Source organism: Phalaenopsis equestris, unplaced genomic scaffold (assembly GCF_001263595.1).
Source record: "Phalaenopsis equestris unplaced genomic scaffold, ASM126359v1 Scaffold204252, whole genome shotgun sequence".
NCBI lineage: Eukaryota > Viridiplantae > Streptophyta > Magnoliopsida > Asparagales > Orchidaceae > Phalaenopsis > Phalaenopsis equestris.
This window is the reverse complement of record NW_018223818.1, coordinates 1-9,516: the sequence shown is the minus strand read 5'-3', so window position 1 is coordinate 9,516 and position 9,516 is coordinate 1. Positions and strand designations below refer to the sequence as shown.

Here is a 9,516-nt window from a genome sequence, read left to right as displayed (position 1 = left end):
AAAATCCCTCACCAATCTCTCAAAAAAATGGAGAAATCTACATCTCCACAAACTCACGGCAAACTCCTCCTAAAACACTTCCTAATTTCTTTTTTAAACTCCTCTAATTAATTGTCATGAGAGGCGTCAGGGCTCCCTATTTAAAGAGAAGCAAAAACCCCTCATTTTTCCAAGAGACATTTCTTCATCCAAAAGGTACACCATTTCACTCCAAGAGACACATCTCTTCATTCAAAAGTCACTCCAAGTGTCTAGATTCATTTAACCACTCCAAGCGGCGTTCATAGCCATCTAGAACCTTCTTAAACATCCTGGAACCACCAAAAGTCGTCCAAAACCGTCTCCCACCATTTCTGGCGCCTAGGCACCAATTCCGGCGCCGTTTTCTTGTCGTCACTAGCGCCTAGGCTTCACCCTGCAGGCAGCTCCACCGTTTCACCCTATTTTGTTCCGTTCAACTCTGTTTCGCCCCGTTTTAGCTCTGTTGCACTCCAAATTAATGTACCTACAAAATAGACATGAACATAACATTTCCTTAAAGTGTAATTTCATTTAAAAAATATGTGATAATTGTAAAGAAGAGTACACATAGAAAGACATATCAAATGTGTCAAGTCAGAATTTTCTTTCTTGCTCAATTTGACTTCAATTGGCACAGTTATTGCTCCATTTTCTCTAAAATTTTATTTCTTATACTTAAAGACAAAAACATGCAAAATGCATTCCTTTAAAGTGTAATACCATTAAAAATATACATAAAATGATCATGAAATGTCGCTAAAAATAGGTAATTTTCATGGGAATCAATACTTCATTGACTTTGATATATTAAATGTAACTTCCTGGTCATTGACTCTCATGGCTAACTCACATGTTTGTACAACAATCATAGCTCTTCCAATGACAAGAAAATGTCTCCCTAAAATGATTGAAATTTCTTTATTTTCATTTATATCTAACACAATGAAATTCACAGGGAAGATAAATTTATTGACCTTTATCAATACGCCTTCTACAACTCCTTTTGGATAAGTGATCGAACGATCAGCAAACTGACGGGTTACAGTTGTAGGAGAAATCTCTCCTAAACCTAACCTTCTGAAAATAAATAGAGGTATAAAGTTAATATTGGCTCGCAGATCACATAGAGCTCTCCCAAAAAACTCACCTATTGCACATGGAAAAATAAAGCTACCATGATCTTTAAGTTTTTGAAGGAAGTTTTTTTTTAATTATAACGCTATACATCTCACTAAGTGCAACAGTCTCGTTATCTGTACACTTCATTTTTTATTAAGAATATATTTCATAAACTTTATATAGTTTGTCATTTGTTTCAGAGCTTCAATGAATGGAATGTTAATGGTTAGCTCCTTAATCATTTGGATCCTAAACAACGCATAAACAAATAAAACTTTAGTAAGAAAAATAAAATAAAATAAAATTCAATTAAACTAAAACACTCAAAAATAATTTTTTTTCATTTTTGTATATTAAATTTTCTTTAAAATAAGCACACAAACAGAAACTTATATACATAAACTACACTACGATTTTCATAAAATAAGTTTTACAGTTCAAATAAAAACTAAAAAAAATTTTTGGTACTCTCCCGGTAACGGCGCCAAAACTTGGTGCGCGTGTATGCAGCCACTTGAATGATATACTTCATATTAGTTAATTTTTTCTTTAGATATATAGCTGCCACTATTAGCGATTTAAAATATTATTTATCGATTTCAAATATTTGCTAGTATGATAATGCAAGTATATGTATTGCTTAAGTAATATAAGGCTCTAATGGAGTCCTAAGTATCGATCACATAGGGAAGTTTGGAAATCTTGTAATCTTAACTCAAATAAATATAAACTGCAGAAAACTTAACTAGGAATGAAGGTTGAAATTTTTGTTTTTAAACTATGTAAATTATATTTATTACTCTTATCTATAAACTTAAAGTAAATTCTAATATAGCTAAACTAAGTTTCATGAAGAAAAGTTCAAATTTTAGAAAGTACATTTCCCCTTGCATTGAGATTATAATCAGTGAATAATTCAAATTGTTATAAATTTAAATATTATATTGTGTCAAATAGGAGCATACTTATTATTTACCCTCTTACAAGTGCATAAAGAACATTGATTAATCCATAGTCAAGTTCTTAAATCCTTGTTAGGCTTGGAAGAAACTAGCTCCAACTCTAAAGTTCTCACTATCACTCCGCCTGGAGGCTAACATCTAGTCTTAGGTTCCCAACTTCTGGATCAAATTGGAGGTTCTAGTCTGTCACTTTAGAATCACAAATTTGCATCCATCAAAACTTATTTTTCTATTTATTTACAATTAACTACATGAACTCATTCTCATCTATGAAATCAAATGTGATTATTACTCAGTTGAGGAAAGCATAATTTTTTCGAATCATTATGTTTCACAACATATTTTAACTTAACAATTGGTCAAATTGATTAAGTAAATGAAGTTCTAAAGTTGAATCAAAATAATTATAAAATTAGAATACTTCTAAACAATTTCAATTCTTCACATGATTATTTCTCATTGCAGGGAGAAAAATAAAGTAAATTACTCAGATCTCATGAGGAAGATACAACAAAACATGAATTTATATATAAAAACAAGTTTACACAACAAGAACAAATAAAACAAGTAAAAAACAAACTACTTATCTCAATCTCCTCCCCAAGCAAATCTTTTAAGTTCTTTTGAATCACTTTCTCTCTTTACAATATCACTCAATTATCTCTTAAAAATGTATTGAAGAAGAAATCTCTTCTTCTCTTCTCTTACAATTCTAAGAGACTTTTCTCTTTCACTCTTCTTCACTTACTCGCCTCCTCTCTTACTTTTTTTTCTCCTTTTCTTTAATAAAATCTCTCTTATATTGTATTTGGTTGAATTTCCAAGAGTTGCCTTAGATGCCCTTTTTAAAATCCATCCAAATTCAATGAATTTGGGAAGAAAATCGCTTCTGGCGCGTAAGTGCCACCCTTTCTGTAAACTGGCGCCTAGGCGCCAGATTCCTTTTGCTTCTTTAGATTTAGGGTGCGTTTGGGATGGCTTATTTAGAGCGATGGCGTTTTAAAAACACCACCGACGTGTTTGAAAATAGCGTTTTAGAAGCCTCCCTCAAAACGTCGTTCCACCTTTTGTAATAGACATGGATCACAGTGTCGAAAGACAAGTAAAGCGCTTGCGCTCGCTTCCTCTTCCTCACACCCTCGTTCGATTCCATGCTCGGATCCGGGTGACACTCAGCCGGAGGAATCTCCCCCAGTTTCCGTTCTAGGGTTTTCTTTTCTGCACCTTGTCGAGACGGAGCTTGCTAGGGTTTTTCTGGGACACTATGGCATCACCTGACTACGATGCGAGCAAGGATCTGTCTTCCGCCTCTAGCCAAGAAGCGGGTTCGCCGGAGGAAGAGTGAACGCTAGGTGTGGAGCAGGTGACGCAGAAGAAGAGGGGCAAGAAGAGGGGAAGGGAGGAAAAAGATGTGAAGGAGGGGAGGAAGAAAAAGGCGACACCGACTGCTTCGTCCTCGGAGAGGCCGTCGGAATTCTATGGTCAGGTACTCGGCGATGGCTGTTACTGAATCTTTGTGTGCATTATAGAGAGACTGATCAATGATTTTCCTGAAATGTGGTTCTAAATACCAAAGCCAACTCTAAATACACCATAACCGAAAGCAGAAGTGCTGCTGCTGAAAAGCCAACTCTAAATACACCATAACCGAAAGTAGAAATGCTGACATTCGGAATGTATTGCATTAATGGAACTAGCAGCCGAAATGTATTGATTCTAACAATTTAACAAATAAACTCCAAGAGGAATCTTACTTGTGGCCTTCTTACATTGGAAATAGTTACTTAAAGCTACTGATACTAGCAGCAATTTCTACAAAACTCCACACAATTCTCAAATTACATAAATATCATCAGTAATACAAGTAGCTGGAACTGTATACATGAATGAAGATTCTTGCTTGATATGAATGAACCAAGCCATATGGATTGCATGTAGTATATATTAACCAAGCCATAAATATCATCAGTAATACAAATGAGAGGCTTATAAGTTCAACCAAGAATTTATGAAGAAACTCCAAATGAACCAAGAAATCAACCAAGCTTATAAGTTCAACCAAGCCATAAGGCGCGCAGAAATTATGAAGAAACTCCAAAAGGCAGAAGTGATGCAGCCACCACAGTCCCTTATCAGTTCAACCAAGAATTCCAGAAAATACCAAAGCCCAATTTCCTAATTCTAAATTTCAGAACAGCTTAAACCGAATGTATTGCAATGACCCGGAGTGCAACATCAATAATCCTACACGCACAGCCGAAATGCAATGAACCGAAATGTATTGCAATGACATGTATTGAAATGTATTGCAATGAACCCAATCCCCCAACTGTAAAGAATAAACCCATTTCCCCAATTGTAAAACTTAAATTTATGATTTGATGGAACTAGCAACCAAGAATTCCAAAAAATTAGCCACATCAAAATAGCTCCTATCGAAAAGACCTGGAAAAGTAGGGCCCGAGGTCTTTCTTAACAAACATAAAATATCCCTCCGCGCTGATTTTTTTTTTGAAACCCCAAAGACGTAGGATTGATCAAGTCAACCAAATGTTTTTCCAAAATGAGATTTAGAGATCTCCCAAACTCCCCGAAAGAGAAAAAAAAAACTCGGAGAATACCACCACTAGTACGCAAGGCACATAAACTGTAAATATAGAACCAAACGACATATAGAACCGAAACATAACCAGAGATGTGTCATATAAATCCTAAAAAAGGAGTGCGGCATATAGAAGATCTATTTCCAGAGCAGTGCGCCATCTAAATGCACTGTAAATATGTGATCCATTTTCAGAGCAAAATCTAAAAATCCCTAAATGTAAGAGCTAAAAATCTCAAAAAAATAAAACGTAAGGGCATAAAAACCAGTTTTTAGAGCATATAAAAGAACCTAAAAAGCTTCGTAGTTGCCTTCTAGGCTTTAAAAAGAAACCAAAATGAACACAAAAAAAAAAAAAAAAATTGGAGCTAAGACATCAAAGGAAAATAGGAATTTACTAGAATTTTCTAAAAGGGTGAGTCTCAATTCTAGTTTTCTAGGACGGTCAATAGGAACTCCTAGAACTAGATCCTAGGCTCTAAGGAGGAGAAAAGAAGACCTCACAAAAATGAGGTCAACAGGCACAGGAGGAAAATAAGCCCTAGCCAACGCCGAACGGAACCCCTCCCCCGCGTTCTATGGATAGAATAATATCGAATACGCGATTAACGCCGATATAAAAACGCACCCAATAACGCCAAAACAAACGCTGCGGCGGCGTCCACAGCAAAATAAGCTGCCTCAAACGAGGGCTAAGTCTCTCCTTACAGAAATAACATTCTATAATTTTTTCCATGAAAAAAAAAAAATATTAATTTTAATAATAAGTTTTCAAGCCTTGGTGAGCAAGTATAATATTATTATGTACTAAATTATATACAAATGCTATGTATGAATAACCAAAAAAAATATAGTTGATTATTTTATAAAACTATAAAGTTCATTTTAAATTTATCCCTTTCTATTTCAATTTAACTATTTACCATTTTTAACATCTTTATGAGTCATATTGGGATTAACGTCATACCCGAAAGTATCCTCAAAATTGTACCCGTAGACACCCTCAAAAATTTGCATACAAAAGTACACCCTTCGGCTTCTTCACATTTGACTTCTTCCTTCACTCGGCTAAAGCACGACCTCCTTTCTTCTTTTGCTTCTTTCTCGTTCACTCGTTCAAATCGTTTATTTCCTTTAGGTCAAAAAAGACACTTGCTCTTAAGCAAAACATCCTGAATGTTAATCGTTTCTGGCTTATTCGAAATTTTCTTTTCCTTATTTATTTTATATTGTTATTATTATTATTATCATGAAACACGCTTCCCAAAAACCCTAAAAGCTTTCCTCACCTCACAAGCAAATAAAGAATAAGAAGATAGCAAGCACTTGCACCCATCAGCTCTAAAACACTGGCATTACACCTGTCATTAAAAAAGAAAATAAAATTAAAATGATAAATGAATTTCCAAGAACATAATTAAAATCAGCTAAGGCACTTCTTTTTGTGGCCCCTTAAAGGCTTGTTGTTGTTCTCCAAAGTTATAATGCTCCACCAAAATTTGGTTATTCTACTCATTCTTTATACTACTTCTCGTCTTCCATCAACAAAATGCTCGTCCTTGTCAGTGGTCATTGTGCTTGACATTGATAATGCTCATCCATTCCAAATTCCAAGTAATGTGATATTCATATTTTCGCATATAATAGAGGAAAGTGGCATAAACTGAAATATATTCCACAAGAACTTTGTAATAGCCTCAAATTAAATTCGAGATGTTATTCTGACCTGAACAGAGTAAGTGAGGAATGCAACATAAGATAATGGGTACTTCCAAATTGGTTCTGGAAGATCATTTCTGATCCTAAAATAGCCAGCTACTAACATCATTAAAATCTGGGGTGGGGTGGAGGAGGAATAAAAAAAATAATAAGTAATGTGCTATATGAATTATATAAAAATTATCTAATTAAAAAAAAAAATGACTTCGACTTAAAGAACCAGACAAGAAGCATAGAATACAACTTACATGAAGAAACACAAAGGCTAAAAAGCATGAGAAGACCTCAAACCAAATGTAGGCACCAACCATTACCAACCCTTCATTTGCCAAAAGGCACATGAAGATGTTAAGGACAAAGTACACCAACAGGTTGAACTCATTTCGGAGTCCACTAATAAAATAGAAAACTAAAGTGGAGGAAACAGAGATGAGGAAGATGAAAGGAATGCTAGCGAGGAAGTGTCCAAGCAGGAAAACCATAGCACCAGAATGCTGATTTGCCTCCTCGTGCATAAATATCTGCAATAAAAGAAGCTGTGTATGATATACCAGATTCCAATCTATGAAAAAATAAGAATGATACTCTGGATGAAATCCATGGCCAATGGTTTTACCGAAATCTTTAAACATATATTGTTTTCCTTGAATTACACTACCTAACGTAAAAAAAAAACAATTTATGCTATGTTCATTGCATTAGGCAAATAACACTAGTGCAATGTAACTTGACCATTCTTCTAATTTTTGCACTTAGAAAAGATTAGATGATTACATTTCAGGCCTCATTCTATACTACAGACATTTATAGATAATAGCGAAAGATAATGAAATATGTCTCCCCATATATTTCCAATAAAAAGTGGCGCAAAGGTTCATAAGCACAAAGGTTTCCTAGAAAAATAATATGATCATAAGCTTATGTATAGGTTTGTTACTGTCGTTGCAAAACAATGTTAACTTATTGACAAATTAAAAGTGGTGGAAATTGAGCAAGGAAAATGGTAAAACAAAATGTTGAAAAAACTTACATTAAAATAAATCTCAGAGCACTCACTTCAGCTTAATACATGCACTTCAAAAATACTATATTTTCATTAAATACCATTAACGAGCAGCAGAACTATAAGAGCATTTACCTTGATTTCTTTTATATGGGCTGGCAGTCCAGCAATACTTAGTAGCAAAATCGATGATACAAAAACAAATATGGCCGAGACCCTAACCTGCAGAGAAGAAAAGAGTGGTAATACCTTTGCATCAGCACTAAATAAATCTTACGCTGCACAAAAAAATGCTCCATGTGTATACAGAATGCTTTGAATCAAACTAAAAGGCTATATGTTTTGCATAAAAATGGGTGTAACTAAGAGGAATACGAGATCTTTATAATTTAGTAGTTTGTTTTCGTTAAAAAAAGGAATAAACACCTTAATCCCGCTACGTGGGTTGGGCTACATGAAACAAAAGAGGAATACGAGATCTTTATAATTTAGTAGTTTGGTTTCGTTAAAAAAAGGAATAAACACCTTAATCCCACTACGTGGGGTTGGCTACATGAAACAATTTTCTTCATTGTGTCCTATTTAGAGTCATATTTTCATTTAGTTCTAATAAATTAAGATCATTTTTAACACAATAAGCCCAAGTCTTCCTAGATCTACCTCTGCCTCTCTTAACATAGGTCGAATATAAAACATCTACTCTCCTAATCGGATCATCAAATGATCGACATTTAATGTGACCAAACCACCTAAGACGACTCCCTCTAGCTTGTCCTTCACTGGAGCTACATCAACCCTATCACGGATATAATCATTTCACATTTTATCTCTTAGTGTAAAGCTACTCATCTAACTAATCATTCTCATCTCGGCAACACTTAACTTAGTATTATGCTTTTTTTTAAAGGCCAACATTCAGCGCCATTACAAATACACTGCAAACGCGTTTAAAAAAGGAATGCAATATAAAATTTTCAAAGTACTCAGAATTCTCCATTTAGTTCATTCCAAGTACACCACAAACGTGAAGCTCAGCCTCCCACCACTGCCCCTGTTGATGCAGGAGCTGTTCCTTTATTTGATTTCTAATGTTATCCTGTCGTTAGGTCTTTTATGTTTGGAGGGATGGCACTATTGTAATTGTAGTTATTTTTCATTGTGTGAGGAAGGTATAGCTGGCCTGTTTAAGAAAACTGTTGGTTTGGGACCAGTCTTCCCTGCAAACCCTTACGGGTCTTTAGGCAGAAGTCCTATATGCTGGGTTTTGGGCATCCCACGTGGTGCCTAGCCCTTGTATCTTATTTTCTTCTCTGAATTCCTGAAGATCATCGTTCCAATTGAGTTTATGTTCTTTGTGGCTGTTTTCAGATCGCTCCATTGCCATCTGTTTTCTCTGTGCGGGCCGTGATTTTCCAAAAATGGACTTGAATTTGAATTTAAATATATATAGATATCAATGTAATTTAAAAAAAAAAATAGTATTTTGATTTTAAAATAAATGAGGCCAAATCGACCAAATAGGTCTCACATATTTAATAGTATGTATGATTGAGTGTGATACCACTTGAGTGCGTAACCACTTGTCATACACTATCCCGAAGGATAAACATATCATTTGTAGTAGGCTCAACCACCCAAGCTAAAGAATTTTGTGACATCCGTTTAGCCTGCGAAATCTTTCATATATGGCCGACAAGTTCCCCTACCTAATATAGATTTTTAGTTCCCTATAGAAACAAGCTCCTATAATTAATTACATCTTAAATGATCGGGGTCACTTAAGAAAACTCTCGATTAAGATTAGTGGTTCTGCCTTTAAGATTTTAAAGTTTAGGTTTCCAAGATTAGACACGGGAGAGTCAAATGGGAGTGGTTAAAATAGGAACATTTATTTTAAGGAATTCAAATGAATGAAGTGTAGGAGATATCACGAATCCTAGGATAACCCCGGTGACATCCCAACTATCCTATTGTTTAGTTTTATGTCTTTGAAATGATGTTATTTAATGCTTAATCCTATAATTTATTTTAAAATTTAGGACTTACATTCGAAGAATATCCGATCATGCAAATAGCCTAGAAAGATAGGA

At 34.8% G+C, this 9,516-nt stretch overlaps 1 long non-coding RNA gene across 1 annotated transcript; it reads right to left on the bottom strand.

Moving 5' to 3' along the window:
• Positions 1–6,435: 6,435 nt before the first annotated feature.
• On the bottom strand, positions 6,436–7,649 carry LOC110036245. Its single transcript, XR_002295220.1, has 3 exons — positions 7,562–7,649; positions 6,672–6,944; positions 6,436–6,538 (listed from the first exon to the last, which is right to left on the bottom strand). It is a non-coding gene; the product is annotated as an uncharacterized LOC110036245 (long non-coding RNA).
• Positions 7,650–9,516: the final 1,867 nt, after the last annotated feature.